Raw genomic sequence first — 20,666 nt, 5'->3', positions numbered from 1 at the left:
TATTAACGATTGCATGGAGCCTTTAGGGCCCGTTCAGATGGGACTGCCCCTCCTCTCGGCATTACCGGAGCACTGGTCGATTTTCATCATAGATCTGAAAGATTGCTTCTTTTCTATTCCGCTCCACCCTGAAGACACCCCTAAGTTTGCCTTTACTGTGCCCTCTAGTAATCAAGAGGAGCCCTGTCAACGCTTTGAATGGACAGTCCTGCCCCAAGGCATGGCTAATAGTCCTACCATGTGCCAGCTGTATGTCGCTGCGAAGCTAGCTAGCACTCGGCAGCAGTTCCCTCAAGTGAAAATCATCCATTATATGGATGACATTCTCTTAGCCCATAGAGACACAGATCTTCTTAAAACAGTTTTGTCACATTTAGTCCTTAGTCTTAGAGAAGCTAACCTAGAGATTGCCCCTGAAAAAATCCAAATGACTGACATTACCACTTTCCTGGGGGCGAAAGTCGCACCCACTCATGTTTCCCCCCAAAAGGTGTCTCTCAGGCTAGACAATATACACACTCTCAATGATCTACAAAAACTCATGGGGGATATCAATTGGATCCGTCCATACCTAAAAATACCCAATGTCAAACTAACACCTTTGTTCGACCTGTTGAAGGGGGATTCTAATATAAACTCACCTCGAAGCTTCACTCCAGAGGCAAGGCGAGCACTATGCCAGGTGGAACAGGCGCTCAGTGGCGCTGCATTGAAGAGAATAGACCCTGATGAGCCTTTTGAAGCCTGCGTGCTGCCGACAGAATTACAGCCCACTGCGGTACTGTGGCAGCGGGGGCCGCTGCTCTGGGTCCACCCTGGAGTTTCCCCCAAAAAAGTCCTAGAGCACTATCCTACAGCGGTTGCAGACTTGGCCCTAGAATGCATTAAAAGGGCTGTGCAGCATTTCGGTCAACAGCCCAAAAATCTCAGGGTGCCTTATTCTTCCCAGCAGCTTGAGATACTCACCGGATGCATAGATCAATGGGCCATTCTCCGGTGTACATTTCTTGGTCCCATTAACAATCAGTTCCCTAAGGCTCCTCTCTTGCAGTTTGTCACCCGGCACCCAGTGATTTTTCCCAAAGTAACCTCTCCTAGGCCACTAGCAGGCGCCCCCACCGTATACACGGACGGCTCCAGCTCCGGAACAGGGGCGTATTGTGTGGAGGGGGACACTCCTAAAACAGTGCTCTTCCAACCACAAAAGCCTCAATGGGTAGAACTGCAGGTTATCATTGCAGTCCTGGAAAGCCTTTCCGAGCCCTTAAATGTCGTCTCGGATTCTGCTTATGTTGTGAACTCTGTACAAATTTTAGAAACGGTGGGCATTGTTAAACATTCCTCTACAGTAAGGACGTTCTTTGCCAAACTACAGGAGGTTATATGGACCAGGCAACACCCTTTTTACATAACCCATATTAGAGCCCACACAGGTTTGCCTGGCCCTATGGCCCAGGGGAACCATAGCGCAGATGTAGCCACTCGACAGCTGCACATCTTTCCGACGCTGGTACCGTATCAACAAGCCCGAGAATTCCATGCCAAGTTTCACATCAATGCAGGTACCCTAGCTAAGCGGTTCAGCATACCACGTGCAGCTGCTCGAGATATTGTCCGAGCCTGCAACAATTGTGCAGAGCAGAGAGCAGTCCCCTCGGTTGGGGTCAACCCTAGGGGTCTCATCCCAGGGGATACTTGGCAGATGGATGTCACTCATCATTCAGAGTATGGTAAGATCAAGTACTTACATGTGTCGGTGGACACATGCTCCCAAGTTTTATTTGCCTCTGCTGAACCAGGAGAAAGAGTCTCCCACGTCATTGCACACTGCCTTGCTGCATGGGCAGCTTGGGGTAAGCCAAAGACGTTAAAGACGGATAACGGGCCTGCCTACACTAGTAAACCCTTCCAAAAATTTTGTGACAACATGGATGTCCAATTAAAACATGGCATCCCCTATAACCCTCAGGGGCAAGGAATCATTGAAAGAGCGCACAGATCTCTCAAAGACTTGCTTAAAAAACAGAAAGAGGGTATAGGCCACGGCCTGTCCCCAAAAGCTCAACTGTCTGTAGCCTTGCTCACATATAATTTTTTAAACGAAAATTCACAAGGAATGACACCTGCCCTGCAACACACCACCCCGAGTCCTCCGCATAGAGGTCTAGTCCGTTGGAAGGATGTCCTGTCGGGGCAGTGGAAAGGCCCTGACCCGGTGCTCAGCTGGGCCAGAGGCTCTGTTTGTGTTTTTCCCCAGGAACCAGGACGTCAACCAGTGTGGGTTCCGGAAAGACTGGTGAGAACCGTGACATCACCTGAAGAAGCCAAGGAACAGCTGTCAGAAACGCCAACGAATATACAACCTGAACCATTAGACCAAGCCTCCGACCCTGCTGATGATGGCGACGACCGACAAGACGATAATAGTAGGACTGACCACCCCGCGGTTGCCCAAAAAGAGGATCGGTAACTCTGTTCTTTGCTCTCCTATAGCAATCCTTCTAATCTGCCTTTTTAACTATATTTCCTCCACAAGCTTCAACGAGTCCTTCCCCCTCACCAATGACACACTGATCCTCTCTTTTGCTAACCTCTCTGTCAAGGTTGTCAACACCACAGTTGCGGCGAATGCTACTTGTGAAACTGGTAATGGCGAGTTAAGTAAGGGAGTCTTGCTTGAATTTCTTAACGTTACAGGGAAGAGCCGCCAGTCTTGTGAAGGGATCTTGAGTAAAAAGGAGACTCAAAGGTGCCTTTTCCTTCCAGGGCTTGCTCCTACAGTCTGCAACCGTTCCAAAGACCCGGATGCCTCGCCGCCCCGCTATCCTAGTGTATCGCCCAAGTTATGTCTGGCTCCCCGTCAAGGCAACCGACTGGGTTGGCCCTGTTTCTCAAGTTGTTTCACTTAACAATATCCCCTTCTCTAAGTCTAGGCGTCCAAGAGGCATAAAAGAATGGCTATCGAATGCTGCCAGTGTAGCTTCCTCTTTGTTTGTCCCAACGATCGGGCAGGCTGTGCTACAAGCATGGACAGATCGGCAGCTCGCCATAACGATGGAAACGGTAAATGGCTTGGTCAACCTTACCCGAGACGTGCTACGCCGCCACAATCAGATGCTGAACTTAAATTTCCAGGCCATTCAGAAACTCCAAGCGGAGATAGATGAACTTGGACTGGAAATAGATGGACTCTGGAGAGTGCTTCAGCAAACATGTGACACCCGGTGGCTTACGGTTAAACTCTGTGTCACTCCTGTCAGGGCCAACGTGACCGGAAGCATTTCCAGAGTCTCTGATTGGCTGAAAAGGTCATATTTTCCTGAATTTGTTAATCTCTCCCAACAGGTGGAATCTAGTTTAGACACAATTGGGGGGATCAAGTTAAAACCCGTTAAAGTCGATCTCTCCGGGTTAGGCGAGGTTCTACAGAAACTATTGCACAGTGGTTCTTCCTGGTTCTCTTGGCCCAATTTAACTAATTGGATCCTCATTGCAGTGGGATTATTGGTGGGATTAGTCGTTGTTAAATGTTTGCTAGAACGCCTGTTTCAAGCGCAGCAGCAATTGCGTGTTACCACTATGATGGCTATGACTCCCACCTCTGTTACCCCCGATAGTGACCGATTTATTAACCATACCCCTTCCTGGTCGCCTCAGGTGGGGCGCTTTGGAGCAAAATTTGTAGCGAATCGCATGGCTGTTTCTCGGGTGTAAAAGGCGACACCAGTAGTCATAATTTTGTCTCAGGTGGGTCTCTAGGGCAGAGTCCTAGTTGTGGCCAGACTGGACCCTAGCCATTGCACAGAGCCACCTAGTGACACCCCCGACTCTGGTTACTGCTGTTCCTGCCCCCGTCGTTGTTCCCCAGTTGCCAGGCAAAGCACTGCAGGGAGAGTCACGTTGCTTCCAGCTTACGGACTCTCCGGTCTCCATATGACGTGAGCATTCTGGTTGGTGCTAGAGGCTCCGCCGCTGGATGGCTGAGGCCTAGTCCAGACTCCCCAAAGCACCAAAGAGGTTGTGAACCATTTGGGTTCACGGGAGCACGCTCATCACTGGAGACACTGGGTCAAAAATAAATAAGAAAGGGGGAGATGTGGAAAGCCGCCTCCCGAATCGGGCCTAGCGTATGCGCTGCAGCCTGCTCTAGAGTTACCCCCGCCCATCGAGTGAGCCAAGATGGCGCCTGCATCCTGTTTCCGCATAGTGACGCATGTATCCGCCACCCGCTCCTACCAATCGAAATCCTGTATACGCGATACTAGCCTAGAAGCTTATTGGTTGTTAATTGTGTATAAAAGGTCTTACCCGGACGGGGTAGGGTGAGACAGCCCACAAGGAGCCGTGCCTGACGGCCACATCGAGGCTGCTCTCCCACGAGGCGCCGTGCCCCGTGTGGGAACCAGTAACACAGAATGTTCATCTAGCTGTAGTAAAGGGCTTGCTTTCACAACTGCCGTGTGGTTCGAGTCGTGATTCATGACCAGGTTAGTTCGCGCAGTCTGCATCTCTCTCTCTCCTTCCCTGTTTCCCCTCGCCGGCCGGGAACCGGGGACCGAGCGGGGCAGCGCCGGACAAGTATCCTCTTATGTTTCTTTAACCTTCTTTGGGATCTGCAGTAATGTACCCTCTCCCATTTATTATTTTGTTTATTTGGGTCATCTCTCATTTTGATTTTGTCAGCTTTGCTAAGGGCTTGTCTATCTTCTTGATCTTCTCAGAGAACAAATTTTGGATTTCTTTACTCTCTGTTATTTTTTATTCTCTATATCATTTATTTCTGCATTAATCATTGTGATTTCTTTTCTTCTACTTGGTTTGTGGTTAGTTTGCAGTTCATTTTCTAGCTTCTTCAGTTGTTCCATTAGTTTTTTTTTAATTTTATCTTTCTTCCTTTTTAATGTATGCATTTAGAGCTATAAATTTCCTCCCTCAATACTGCCTTTGCTGCATCCCATAAGTTTGATATGTCATATTCTCATTTCCATTCATCTCTAGATATTTAGCAATTTCTCTTGCAATTTCTTCTTTAACTCACTGATTGTTTAGGAGTGTGTTGTTAACCTCCAGATAATTGTGAATGTTCTAGATCTCTGATGGTTATTGACTTCTCATTACATTCCATTGTGGTCAGAGAATGTGCTTTGAATAATTTCAATCTTTTTAAATTTACTGAGGCTTGTTTTATGCCCCAGCATATGATCAAACCTGGAGAATATTCCACAGGCACTAGAGAAGAATGTGAATCCTGGTGATTTGGGGTGTAATGCTCTATATATGCCTGTTAGGTCATATTCATTTATCACATTGTTTAGGTTTTCAGTTTCCTTATTTGTCCTCTGACTGGTTGATCTATCTATAGGAGATAGTGATGTAGTTAATACTCCCACAGTTATTGTGGAAACATCTATTGCTTCCTTCAGTTTTGCCAGTGTTTGCCTCGTGTACTTTGGGCATCTTGATTGGGTGCATAGACATTTATGATTGTTATTTCTTCTTGTTGAATTGGCCATTTATTAGTATATAGTGTCTTTGCCTCTTATATCATCCTCACATTTAAAGTCTATTTTATCTGAGATTAATCTCACTACCCCTACTTTCTTTTGGCTGTAGCTTGTGGAGAATATTTTTTCCACCCTTTCACTTTCAATTTCTTTGTGTCTCTGGGTCTAAGGTGAGTCTCTTGTAAGTAACATATTGATGGTTCATATTTTTTAATCCATTCTGCCAATCTGTTTATCTTTTAATTGGGGAATTTAATCCATTCACATTCAGTGTTATTACTGTGAGTGCAGTTCTTGAATCGGCCACTGTATCTTTCAGTTTTTGTTTGTCAGATGTATTTTTCCATCCTTTTATTTCCTTTAATGTGCCCTTACTAAAACTCTTTAGTTATGTGCCTTTCTACAGATCTCTTGCTTCTTTCTTTTTTTCTCAGCCAGTAGGACTACCTTCAGTATTTCTTGTAGGGCAGGTCTCTTGTTAGCAAATTCTCTCAGCATTTGTTTGCCTGAAAATTTTAAGCTCTTTCTCAAATTTGAAAGAGAGATTTGCTGGATAAAGAATACATGGTAATTTTTATCTTTCAGAATTTTAAATATGTCACACCACTGCCTTCTCACCTCCATGGTGGCTGCTGAGTAGTCACTACTTAGTCTTATATTGTTTCCCTTGTATTTGGTGAATAGCTCCTTTCTTGCTTCTTTCAGTACCTTCTCCTTCTCTTCAGCATTTGACAATCTGATCAGAATATTTCTCAGATGGCTTTATTTGGATTTATTGTATTTGGATTTCGTTGGGTATCTATGATTTGCATATTTAGGTCATTTAGAAGGGTTGGGAAGTTTTACCCCAAAATGTCTTTGAATACTCTTCCTAGTCCTTTACCCTTCTCTTCCCCTTCTGGAGCACCAATGATTCTTACATTTGCATGCTCCATTTTGTTCATTTCCTTGAGCTCTGTTCCAAAATTTTTGAATTTTTTCACAACTCATTCTTTTGTGCTTTCACTTTCCAACACACTATCTTAGAGTTCACTTATTTGTTCCTCTATTTCTTCAAATCTGGTCTTATGTGTCTCAAGAATTTTTCAATTTGATCAGGTTTCTGTTGTTTCCATAAGATCTGCTATTTTTTTATTTACCCTTGCAAATTTTTCTTTATGCTCTTCTAGGGTCTTCTTGATGTCCTTTATATCCCGAGCCATGACATTTGTGTTTGTGGTTACTTCTTTGATTAATTGCTCCAAGTTCTGTATCTCCTTTGGTTTTTTAATTTGGATGTTTGGGTTATCCACATCTTCTGGTTTCTTCATGTGCTTTATAATTTTCTGTTGTTTTTTGGCCTCTTGGCATTTGCTTATCTTGATATGGATCTTTCATGATGTGCAGGCTTATTTAAACACCTATCTGTAACTTGACAGAGCTGCAGCTTGGTTGAGGGTACTTTCCCTGACCTACAAGTAGATGGCACTCCTGAGCCACCTCTTAGATACATTCTGCAGCCCCAGGGTACTCAAGCCACAGCCCAGGAAATGGCTCAAGTCAGTTTTCCCCAACTTCTCTTCAGTGAGTGGGGTCCAAACCTTGTTGAGGTCCAATCAGTGCACCAAATTCCATGTGCAGTGGTGACCACCAGCTCTGTGGGTAGGGGTCATGCCTTGTGCATATTGCCAGGAAAGATGGCTTTAAGACCCAGTACTCCCAGCCATTTCCTGGGCTGTGGCTGGAGTATCCTGGGGCTGCAGAATGTGTCTTCAGATTTCCCACAGTCAGCTCAGATTTCTCAAGTCCCTCCCTTCTTTGGGCCCTCAAGTCCCTGGGATTGGTGTAGGGCTCCTGGCACTTCCATGGGCTTCTGCAGAGGAGGACTGTTTGCCATCACAAGCCAGTTGAATCCCAAATTCCCTTAAGGAAGCTCTCAGGCATGGCCCTGTGTAGGGGTGTCTTCCAGCCCACTGCAAAAATGACTGCATGGGGCATGGAAACTACCCTCTTCTGCAATTGTCTGCCTGCCACATTGGCCTGTTCCTGGCTCAAGAGTTCTTAGCTGTGGGTGTGAAAAGGGCTATCACCTATGCCAGATCCTGAGGTGGGTGCCCAGGACACTCCCCACTGTGCTCAACTGTGGCTCCCACTGCTGGCTACCCAGCAGCTTTCTGAGTCTTACAGTAACCCACCTCCAAACACAGTCTCTCAGTTTTTCCCCACCACGGCACAACTCTATCTGCCATTTCCCTGGTGTTTCTCTGGACCAAACACTTACACAACTCCAAGCACAGTCTGTCAGTTTCTCCAAGTACACAGTCTCTATGGATGTAGAAGTCGCTGCCCATCCAGTAGAACACTAGAGCCACTATTCTGGAGGACTTTCTGTCTTTTATCTAGTGTTTTTCATGGAGCTGAAGTTTTCTCTGTCTCTCCTAGCCTGCCATCTTGGATCTCTTCTGGTTGCCAACTTTATATGTTGCTAATGAAGGACATTGAAATTATGCAGCATTTTCATCATTTAACACACAAAAAGGGCACAATTTTTATAATAAAAGTAAGCCCATTTAAAAATGTAATACCTTTAATGTTATGAAAAACTCAATATATTGTTTTTATTTTTCTCATCTTGCTGAGCTGGCACTGTTCAAATAATAAACCCTGTTGGGGATGACTAATTTTCTTTCACAATATTTTTCTCTGTCACTTAGCAAGTAAGTAAGAAAATGAGATCTAAAGATAAATAAAGAAAATAAATGGCTTTGAAAGTTCCATTAGCTACCAGAAATATTTTTACCAAAGTTGAATATATTGATAAAATGATTCATTGATAAAATATTATGAAAGACTTAGCACCAATTAAAAATATATTCAATTATGCCAAAAATATTCTGAAATAAGTTCTTTGCTTTTTATTGACACAACTAAAATTTCTCTCAAAGGAAATGAGCTTTGTATGTAGTTTAATTGTGACCCCTAACTAGATTTGCACTGAATATTTTGGCTCACAAATACATTTTAATCCTATTCTATTGTGATATTATCTTATACTGTAAATTAAATGTGTGTTTCTTTTTAATGTTCTAGAAGAATTTGAAAATATTCAGAGAAAGTATAATAAATTAAAGAATAGTACATATCTTAGAGCATAATAGCTATGAAGAAGAGGACATAGAATGAAAATGCTTGTTCCAAAGTCTAATTACCTAAATGATCTTTAACAAATATTTACTAGTGAAGTAACTTACTTCCTATGAGATACCAACATGAGTTACCAGAGTAAGTAGTCTGAGTTTTGGGTTTTGAACAATTAAATTATTTCTTTCCCTTCAGAGATTAATAATCAGTACCTGCCCAAAGTTGCAAATTTCTATATTTCATGGTCAAAATGGCAAAATATAGTAAATTACATGAAAAAACTTGATGAAAACAAAGAGAACCAATGGTTTGGGGAAAATAGTACAATTTCAATTGAATAACTTGTTCTTAATTAGCATTAGAAGAAAATCTTGAGACAATGTTGATAATTATAAAAAAGCTTTGATATGGAGCAGTGGTAGCCAGGAAAATCACGGAACTGAACATATACTCATTGTATATTAACTCTCCTGCAACACTTATTAAATTCTCATAGCAAAGGGATACTGGTAAAGGGAATATCTACCCCATAAATACTCATGATTTATGAAATGCTACTTCATTTTGGAAGAACACTTCAGAACAGGGCATCAAAAATGAATAATTTTGAGATTAAGAATCCCACAAACACACCATTATTTTTATGTAAAAATGAGTTTTCTGGGCTCAGTGAGCCATGCACAATGCTTAAGCATATAAAGTGATCACTGATGAGACAATAACATTTTGAGAATTATTTCTATCACAAGAATAACCAATAGAAAATACATCTTCTTGTGTGTGTGCCACATTGGACTGTTTGTTATAACTCAGCTTAGTAATGAAGCCACCATTATGTCCTCAGTCAGGGAAGTAAATGTTGAATTCAAAGACTTCTTAATGAGTATTAACTTGGAGCAGTATCTCTTACATTTCTGAGAGTTTTGTTTTAATACTGTGAGGGACTCCACAGCAATAAATGACAGCATACTACACAATATTGGAAGATCACCCACAGGTCACAATAGGAGGATACTTACCAAAAATGCTACAGATAATCTTACCAAAAATGCAAAATATCCCAAAATTTTGCAGATATTCACAAAACAAAGAAGAATGATGAAACTTCAAAGGATGACCATACTCTGCTGTCTTCTGATCAGAAAACCAGCTTAGAACTTCCAGATTCTGTTAGTGTTCAGATGCCCAGCCTCGTAAAGTTGGAGACTGTTATAGAAAATTGTGATCAAAATGATGTTAGTGTAAAAAATAGCCAATCTCTTAAATTGGATGATAAATTATCTCTTCCTATATGCCACTTTCTCATATCAGGGGAAGAATCACACCTGAATTTGAGTTCTTTTCAAAATTCTTTTCTTGGTAGTGAAAATATTAAAACAGAATCTCTAATTTCAAAGAAAACTGTGGTTTGCACACTTGAAGATGAACAAACAGAAAAAGAGGATTTGATCTCAGAAAATTTAGCAAGTTTCCTACTGCAGATCCTAAATATATTTCTTCCCTTGGCTATTCAATATCAGAAGAAAATTCTGGAAATGGAACTAACAGTTTATTAGAAAAGTCACAACCATCCCCTTTCTTTCAATTTCAAGGAGAAATTGTTGTAAATGATTTGCATGTTCCCTCATCACCAAACCCAGCACCTATGAGAAGTCATAGCAAATTGATTTCAAGTACATCCTGCTCTTTCCTGCTAAGGCACTGGCCTGTACCAGAGATTCCAGGGTCAACAAGAGGGACTTCAGGGGGCTATTTCTGTGAAAGAAGAAAGATTGTTGCACCAACTGGAAAACCTTTGGCGCAGCAAGATTCAAATGAGGAGAATTCGTCTTCCACTATTGCTTATGGAGAAACCTTTCTGTTTCAGAGACTAGAAAATTCCAAGAGGTCTATAAAAAGTGAATTCTGGATGCATAAGTAAATTTTCTAAAGGTGAAGCAACTAAAGTGAGGACCCCACTTTTAGTCAAATCAAGCATATAACAGAAAGGAGAAAATAAATGAAGACAAAGTGGAAGATATTTGGATACCTCAAGAGGACAAAAATAATTGACCAACCGATACTGAATCAAAACACTCAACAGTAGAAGAAAGATTTCAGAGCTTAAGAAAAAAAAATTCAAAGGCTTCTAAATCTAAGTCTCAAAAACAGTGAATTTGTACCACATTAATAGGCACAGGTATCCATTAACTTCAGCAAGTGGAAATACTGGTGCATCAACCATTCCTTCAAATGCAATGTGTCCCTAGGCCTGTTTTTATGGATTATCTGTGAGGAAAGTTAAATCTGGGTGGCTGGACAAACTCTTTTTTCAAGGACATGTATATATTTGATTTTTTTTTATTTTTTGACTTATTTTTATTGAGATTGTTCACATACCATATAATTATCCAGAGATCCAAAGTGTACAATTAATTGCACATGGTACCATCTTACAGCTGTGCATCCATCACCACAGTTATTGTTTTTTTTTCAATTTTTAGGACATTTTCATTATTCCAGAAGAGAAATAAAAACACACAAAAAGGAAACTCAAATCCCCCCATACCCTTAACAATGCTCCCTCCATTATTGATTCACAGTATTGGTATAGTACATTTGTTACTGTTGATGAAAGAAGGTTAAAATACTACTAACTGTAGTATTTTATAGTTTGCAGTAGGTATATATTTTTCCTATATGCCCCTCTATTATTAACTTCTACTTATATTGTCATACATTTGTTCTAGTTAATGAGAGTGATTTCTAATATTTGTACCACCACAAGATTCACTATTTTATACATTCCCATCTTTTAACCTCCAACTTTCCTTCTGGTGACATATATGACTCTGAGCTTCCCCTTTCCACCACCTCCATACACCACTGAGCAGTGTTAGTTATTCTCACATTGTGCTACCATCACTGCTGTTCATTTGCAAATGTTTAAGTTCACCCTAGTTGAACATTCTGCTCATAATAAGCAACCACTCCTCATTCTTTATCCTCATTCTATATCCTGATAACTTACATTTCATAACTATAAGTTTACATATTATAATTAGTTCATATCAGTGAGACCTTGCAATATTTGTCCTTATGTGTCTGTCTTATTTCACTCAATATAGTGCCCTCAAGGTTTCTTCATCAACCCATTTTTAAAGGTGGTTGTGTTCACACACCATACATTTCATCCTAAGTAAACGATCAATGGCTCCCTGCATAGACATGTATTTATGCATTCACCACCATCACCACTATCTGTATAAGGACATCTCCATTTCTTCCACAAACGAGGAGGAGCAGTCAAAGGAGGTAGAGAGACAGAAGAAAGAGAAAAAAAATGAAAGAGAGAAAAAAATGACAGGAAGCAACAAAAGGAAAGATAGCATTAAACTAAAGTAGACTAAAGAGTCATACAGCATCACCATTGCCTAGAGTCCCATACCATTCCCATATGTCCCCCCATATGCCTTTAGATTTGGTATATTTCCTCTGTTATATTAAAGGAAGCATAATACAATGTTTCTGTTAGCTGTGGTCTCTAGTTTGCATTGATTATTTTTTCCCCCAATCCCAACCCATTTTTAACACCTTGCAATGTTGACATTCATTTTTTCTACCTCATGTAAAAACATATTTGCACCTTTTATCACAATTGTTGAGCACTCTAGGGTTCACTGAGTTATATAGTCCCAGTTTTTATCTTACCTCTTTCCTTCTGGTGTCCCACATGCTCCTAACCTTCCTCTTTCAACCATACTCACAGTCATCTTTGTTCAGTGTACTTAATTTCCTGTGCTGCTATCTCCCAAAATTGTGTCCCAAACCCCTCACTCCTGTCTTTTGCTTTGTGTCTGTAGTGCTCCCTTTAGTGTTTCCCATAGAGCAGGTGTCTTGTTCACAATCTCTATCATTGTCTGTTTGTCAGAGAATATTTTAAGTTCTCCTTCATATTTGAAGGACAGTTTTGCTGGATATAGGAGTCTTGGTTGATGGTTTTTCTCTTTAAGTACCTTGAATATATCACCCCACTTCCTTCTTGCCTCCATGGATTCTATTGAGAAGTCTACACACAGTCTTATCAAGCTTCCTTTGTATGTGATGGATCACTTTTCTCTTGCTGCTTTCAAGTCCCTCTTTCTATATTTAATGTTTGATAATCTGATTATTAGGTGCTGTGGTGTAGGCCTATTCAGATCTATTCTGTTTGTGGTATGCTGCACTTCTTCGATCTGCAATTTTATGTCTTTCATAAAAGGTGGGAAATTTTCCTTGATTATTTCCTCTATTATTGCTTCTGCCCCTTTTCCCTTCTCTTCTCCTTCTGGGACACCAATGACACATACATTCTTCCATTTCATTTTGTCCTTAAGTTCCTAGAGATGTTGCCCATATTTTTCCATTCTTTTCTCTATCTGTTCTTTGGTGTGAAGGCTTTCAGGTTCCTTGTTCTCCAGTTCCTGAGGGTTTTCCTCTGTCTCTTGAGATCTGCATTGTGTCCTTCATCTCATGTGTTGTGCCTTTAATTTCCTTAGATTCTGTCAGGTGCTTTTTCAAACTTTCAATTTCTACCTTTTGTATGCCCAGTGTTTTCATTATATACTTCATCTCTTTTGCCATATCTCCCCTAAACTTTCTGAATTGATCCAGCACTAGTTGTTTAAATTCCTGTATCTCAGTTGAAGTGTAAGTTTCTCCTTTGGGCCATAACTTTGCCCCTCCTAGTGTAGGTTGTAGTTTTCTGTTGTCTAGGCATCTGGCCTCCTTGTTTACCCCAATCAGGTTTTCCTAGACCAGAATGGGCTCAGGTCTTGGAAGGAGGCAATAGTTTCAGATCTTCCTGTGGGTGTGTCTTAGAAGATTGGTACACACTGTGAGGTCTTAAGTCACTGTGCTTTTCTGCCAAGCAGGTGGCACCTGTCAGCCTGTCATTCACAAATGGTGTAAGGAGGTGTGTCCCATGGTTGTTTTCCCCTAAGCTCTGGGGTCTGGTTCTGAATGGAAGGTGGATAGTAGAGCTTGGTACCACCTCTTTCCTCTTAGGGAAGATATAGCCCCTGGGGACAGGTCATTTGCATTTGAATAGTCTCTGACTCTTCTATTGCCACCCTTGTCTGGGTCTGAGATCTAGGAATTGAAAAAGGCTGGGGTTTTTTCCACTGAGCTGAAAAAGGGATAGAAAGGTCCCCATCAGGGTCAATCTCTGGCCCCCCTCAGTTTCACCCATTGGCCAGGGACAGCACCCAGTCCTCTGGGCTCCCTCTCCCTCCCAGAGAGTTCCTTTGGCTCTCCAAGGTCAGTCATCACCAATAGCCTCTGTCTGTTTGGTGATTCATAACTTGTATTCAGTTCACATTTGCTAATTAAAACCTCAGTTGGATTTTAGCTGAGCAATATTCACTTGCTCAGAGAGTGCTGCTCTCTAGCACTATGAGGCTTTGCAGTTTAGGAGAGTACTGCTCTCTAGCACTATGAGGCTTTGCAGTTTGGACCATGGTGGGAGGTTGCTCCCAGCTCAGATCTGCAGTTTTTACTTACAGATTTTATGCTGCAATCTCAGGCATTCCTCCCAGTTCAGGTTGGTGTATGATGAGTGGATGGTCACATTTGTCCCCCTACAGTTATTCCAGATTATTTACTATAAGTTCTTGGTTGTTTATTAATTGTTCTCAGGGGGACTGATTAGCTTCCACTCCTCTCTATACTGCCATCATCTTCTGTCTCCCCTGTAATCATTTTTAAAATTGAATAAGTAGCATATTTTTAAGAATTCTTGTTTATTCATTTCTAAGCCTACTGGGTTGCTGTTCCTCTGGCTTTCTACCCCCCTCCAGCCACACATACGTGTAGATACAGTTTTTAAGGACTTTCATACACTTTTACAAATGTTACACTTTAGACATAATGAAGGACTTGCACAGTGTGTTATATAGAATTCTGGGTTATTAAGGTTCTAAATAGGAATTAGAATTGAAAGTTATGACCCAACATCTAAATCCTTAATCTTACTTTTGAATTTTGTACCAAAATGCATGATCCCATGTTCCAATTTGTGGCAAAGAAAACACAGCCTGTTAGTATTACTCTGCCCATGCTGTTTGGCTTTTGTTCATATTGTAACTGTTCTGTTTGGGAATACAAGGTTTTTTTTTTTTTCTAATTAAATGAATCATGTTTAAGTAGTTAACCTGGTGATTCCCTACAATGTGCTGATTTTCTCTATTATGCCTCTGAAAATGTACATTATTTTAGAAAGCCTTGGTTTGTTCTAAAATAAATTTTATTAGCAAAATTGAAAATAATAAATAGGAGAGGATATAAAACATGTTTCTTTTTCCACTGTGAATCAAGCAACATGTGAGCAAAGGAGCTCCCAGTTTCTTTTTTGCTGATCAATACTTCTAAGAAACAAAATGTCTAATAATTTGATTAGGGAATTGCCCATTTTAAATGAGTGTGTATCAAGCTAAGTTGTGATTTATGAAAATGACAGTAGGGCCATCTTTATGGTCAAGCTGCTTGGTACATGGTGTGATTTGAAGAGTATTAAAAGGTTTCTCTTCTGTTAGCTTTCTACCTTCCTGGTGTAGGTAGAAATTCAACCAATCATTAGTGAGTAATTTTTTTTCCTTAAAGTGTCCAGAGAGTCCTCTTTTCAAATAACAGTTTTATAAAATGCCCCTAGGTAGGTGGTAACAGTCATAACATGAATTAATTTTGCCAGTTGTGAAAAGACATGGCCTTCTAAATAATAGGTATTAATGGAGTGGTTTCATTGGGGGACTCCAAAAGTAGAAAACACCCCAGGAAAGGAGGGAAGGATGAAATAAAATTACATCACTGACTTCTTCACTGCGTTGCTTAAGAATGACACTTGATAATAGGCAAACTTCTTAATAGATTATTTAAGTTAAACAAAATGCACAAAGCAATAATTTAAAAATAATTAATTTTGTCTTCATATTGTTCAATCTTTTGTCAGGTCTTTGTCAATTTACTAGATGTGAGATTTGTCAATTTGAGTTAGAAGCCTTTCTAGTTGATGTAAATCAGCAGTAATATGAAAAGGAGGACATTTAATATCATTGAAAATTCTTTGGAATTGACAGAGAAATCATAGTTCTGGATTTCAGTGTTTTTGTAGACAATTTTTGGATCCAAGACCTACAATACCTTTTCAGGGAATGTTTCTGGTCAAAAAAGGAACTATATAGTTGAAAATAGAAAATCATCTTCAATGGAAAATCCAAAGTGGCCTCTGGAAGTCCTGACCTTCTTGATCTGCAGCTTCTAGACACCAGACATCAACTTTCATTCTGGGTGAGATAGTTTCTTCACCAGCAGTTTTTAGAACACCAAGTGTCTCTAAGACAACAGGCATTCAGTTGAGCTTTTGGTGGCTGTTCTAGTTTGCTAATGCTGCTGGAATGCAAAACACCAGAGATCGATTGGCTTTTATAAAAGGGGGTTTATTTGGTTACAGTTACAATCTTTTTTTTTTTTTAATCATTTTATTGAGATATATTCACATACCACGCAGTCATACAAAACAAATCGTACTTTCGATTGTTTACAGTACCATTACATAGTTGTACATTCATCACCTAAATCAATCCCTGACACCTTCATTAGCACACACACAAAAATAACAAGAATAATAATTAGAGTGAAAAAGAGCAATTGAAGTAAAAAAGAACACTGGGTACCTTTGTCTGTTTGTTTCCTTCCCCTATTTTTCTACTCATCCATCCATAAACTAGACAAAGTGGAGTGTGGTCCTTATGGCTTTCCCAATCCCATTGTCACCCCTCATAAGCTACATATTTATACATCTGTCTTCGAGATTCATGGGTTCTGGGTTGTAGTTTGATAGTTTCAGGTATCCACCACCAGTTACCCCAATTCTTTAGAACCTAAAAAGGGTTGTCTAAAGTGTGCGTAAGAGTGCCCAACAGAGTGACCTCTCGGCTCGTTTTGGAATCTCTCTGCCACTGAAGCTTATTTCATTTCCTTTCACATCCCCCTTTTGGTCAAGAAGATGTTCTCCGTCCCATGATGCCGCGTCTACATTCCTCCCCGGGAGTCATATTCCACGTTGCCAGGGAGATTCACTCCCCTGGGTGTCTGATCCCATGTAGGGGGGAGGGCAGTGATTTCACCTTTCAAGTTGGCTTAGCCAGAGAGAGAGGGCCACATCTGAGCAACAAAGAGGCATTCAGGAGGAGACTCTTAAGCACAAATATAGGGAGGCCTAGCCTCTCCTTTGCAGCAACCGTCTTCCCAAGGGTAAAACTTATGGTAGAGGGCTCAACCCATCAAACCACCAGTCCCCTATGTCTGTGGTCATGTTAGCAACCATGGAGGTGGGGTAGGCGAATACCCCTGCATTCTCCACAGGCTCCTCAAGGGGGCACTACATCATTTTTTTTTCCCTTGTTTTTCTTTCTTTCTTTTTTTTTTTTTTTTAACTTTCCCTTCTTTTTTAAATCAACTGTATGAAAAAAAAAAGTTAAAAAGAAAACAAACATACAATAAAAGAACATTTCAAAGAGACCATAACAAGGGAGTAAGAAAAAGACAACTAACCTAAGATAGCTGCTTAACTTCCAACATGTTCCTACTTTACCCCAAGAAAGTTACATAATATAGCAACCTTTCTGTGAACTTGTTCCTACTATATCCATCAGAAATTAACAGACCATAGTCATTTCTGGGCATCCCCAGAAAGTTAAAAAGCTTATCTGTTCTTCTTGGATTATTGTTCCCCCTTCCTTAATTACTCTCTACTGCTAGTTCCCCTACATTCTACATTATAAACCATTTGTTTTACATTTTTGAAAGTTCACATTAGTGGTAGCATATAATATTTCTCTTTTTGTGCCTGGCTTATTTCACTCAGCATTATGTCTTCAAGGTTCATCCATGTTGTCATATGTTTCACGAGATCGTTCCTTCTTACTGACACGTAGTATTCCATCGTGTGTATATACCACATTTTATTTATCCACTCATCTGTTGAAGGACATTTGGGTTGTTTCCATCTCTTGGCAATTGTGAATAATGCTGCTATGAACATTGGCGTGCAGATATCTGTTCGTGTCACTGCTTTCCGATCTTCCGGGTATATACCGAGAAGTGCAATCGCCGGATCGAATGGTAGCTCTATATCTAGTTTTCTAAGGAACTGCCAGACTGACTTCCAGAGTGGCTGAACCATTATACAGTCCCACCAACAGTGAATAAGAGTTCCAATTTCTCCAAATCCCCTCCAGCATTTGTAGTTTCCTGTTTGTTTAATGGCAGCCATTCTAACCGGTGTTAGATGGTATCTCATTGTGGTCTTAATTTGCATCTCTCTAATAGCTAGGGAAGCTGAACATTTTTTCATGTGTTTCTTGGCCATTTGTATTTCCTCTTCAGAGAACTGTCTTTTCATATCTTTTGCCCATTTTATAATTGGTCTGTCTGTACAATTGTCATTGAGTTGTAGGATTTCTTTATATATGCAAGATATCAGTCTTTTGTCAGATACATGGTTTCCAAAAATTTTTTCCCATTGAGTTGGCTGCCTCTTTACCTTTTTGAGAAATTCCTTTGAGGTACAGAAACTTCTAAGCTTGAGGAGTTCCCATTTATCTATTTTCTCTTTTGTTGCTTGTGCTTTGGGTGTAAAGTCTAGGAAGTGGCCGCTTAATACAAGGTCTTGAAGATGTTTTCCTACATTATCTTCTAGGAGTTTTATGGTACTTTCTTTTATATTGAGATCTTTGGTCCATTTTGAGTTAATTTTTGTGTAGGGGGTGAGGTAGGGGTCCTCTTTCATTCTTTTGGATATGGATATCCAACTCTCCCAGCCCCATTTGTTGAAAAGACCATTATGGCTCAGTTCAGTGACTTTGGGGGCCTTATCAAAGATCAGTCGGCCATAGATCTGAGGGTCTATCTCTGAATTCTCAATTCGATTCCATTGATCTATATGTCTATCTTTGTGCCAGTACCATGCTGTTTTGGCAACTGTGGCTTTATAATAAGCTTCAAAGTCAGGGAGTGTAAGTCCTCCCACTTCGTTTTTCTTTTTTAGAGTGTCTTTAGCAATTCGAGGCATCTTCCCTTTCCAAATAAATTTGATAACTAGCTTTCCAAGTCTGCAAAGTAGGTTGTTGGAATTTTGATTGGGATTGCATTGAATCTGTAGATGAGTTTGGGTAGAATTGACATCTTAATGACATTTAGCCTTCCTATCCATGAACATGGAATATTTTTCCATCTTTTAAGGTCCCCTTCTATTTCTTTTAGTAGAGTTATGTAGTTTTCTTTGTATAGGTCTTTTACATCTTTGGTTAAGTTTATTCCTAGGTACTTGATTTTTTTAGTTGCTATTGAAAATGGTATCTTTTTCTTGAGTGTCTCTTCAGTTTGTTCATTTCTAGCATATAGAAACATTACTGACTTATGTGCATTAATCTTGTATCCCGCTACATTGCTAAATTTGTTTATTAGCTCTAGTAGGTGTATCGTTGATTTCTCAGGGTTTTCTAGATATAAGATCATATCGTCTGCAAACAATGACAGTTTTACTTTTTCTTTTCCAATTTGGATGCCTTTTATTTCTTTGTCTTGCCGGATTGCCCTGGCTAGCACTTCCAGCACAATGTTGAATAACAGTGGTGACAGCGGGCATCCTTGTCTTGTTCCTGATCTTAGAGGGAAGTCTTTCAGTCTCTCACCATTGAGTACTATGCTGGCTGTGGGTTTTTCATATATGCTCTTTATCATGTTGAGGAAGTTTCCTTCAATTCCTACCTTTTCAAGTGTTTTTATCAAAAAGGGATGTTGGATTTTGTCAAATGCTTTTTCAGCATCTATTGAGATGATCAATTGATTTTTTCCCTTTCGAGTTTTTAATGTGTTGTAATACATTGATTGTTTTTCTTATGTTGAACCATCCTTGCATGCCTGGAATGAACCCCACTTGGTCATGGTGTATGATTTTTTAATGTGTCTTTGGATTCGAATTGCAAGTATTTTGTTGAGGATTTTTGCATCTATATTCATTAGGGAGATTGGCCGGTAGTTTTCCTTTTTTGTAGCATCTTTGCCTGGTTTTGGTATTAGATTGATGTTAGCTTCATAAAATGAGTTAGGTAGTGTTCCATTTTCTTCAATGTTTTGAAAGAGTTTGAGTAAGATTGGTGTCAGTTCTTTCTGGAAAGTTTGGTAGAATTCCCCTGTGAAGCCATCTGGCCCTGGGCATTTATTTGTGGGAAGATTTTTGATGACTGATTGGATCTCTTTGGTTGTGATGGGTTGGTTGAGGTCTTCTATTTCTTCTCTGGTCAGTCTAGGTTGTTCATATGTTTCCAGGAAATTGTCCATTTCTTGTACATTGTCCAGTTTATTGCCATACAGTTGTTCATAATATCCTCTTATAATTTTTTTAATTTCTTCAGGATCTGCAGTTATGTCACCTTTTTCATTCATTATTTTGTTTATATGGGTCTTCTGTCTTTTTGATTTTGTCAGTCTAGCTAGGGGCTTGTCAATCTTGTTGATCTTCTCAAAGAACCAACTTTTGGTGATATTTATCCTCTCTATTGTTTTTTTGTTCTCTATGTCATTTATTTCTGCTTTAATCCTTGTTATTTCTTTTCTTGTACTTGGTTTAGGATTGGTTTGCTGTTCATTTTCTAGCTTCTTCAGTTGATCCATTAGTTCTTTGATTTTGGCTCTTTCTTCCTTTTTAATATATGCGTTTAGTGCTATAAATTTCCCCCTTAGCACTGCTTTTGCTGCATCCCATAGGTTTTGGTATGTTGTGTTCTCATTTTCATTCGTCTCTATATATTTAGCAATTTCTCTTGCTATTTCTTCTTTAACCCACTGATTGTTTAGGAGTGTGTTGTTTAACCTCCAGGTATTTGTGAATTTTCTAAGTCTCTGATGGTTATTGACTTCTAATTGTATTCCATTGTGGTCAGAGAATGTGCTTTGAATAATTTCAATCTTTTTAAATTTACTGAGGCTTGTTTTATGTCCCAGCATATGATCTATTCTGGAGAA

Source organism: Choloepus didactylus, chromosome X, assembly GCF_015220235.1.
Source record: "Choloepus didactylus isolate mChoDid1 chromosome X, mChoDid1.pri, whole genome shotgun sequence".
Classification (NCBI taxonomy): Eukaryota; Metazoa; Chordata; class Mammalia; order Pilosa; family Megalonychidae; genus Choloepus; species Choloepus didactylus.
This window is presented reverse-complemented; position numbering follows the sequence as displayed.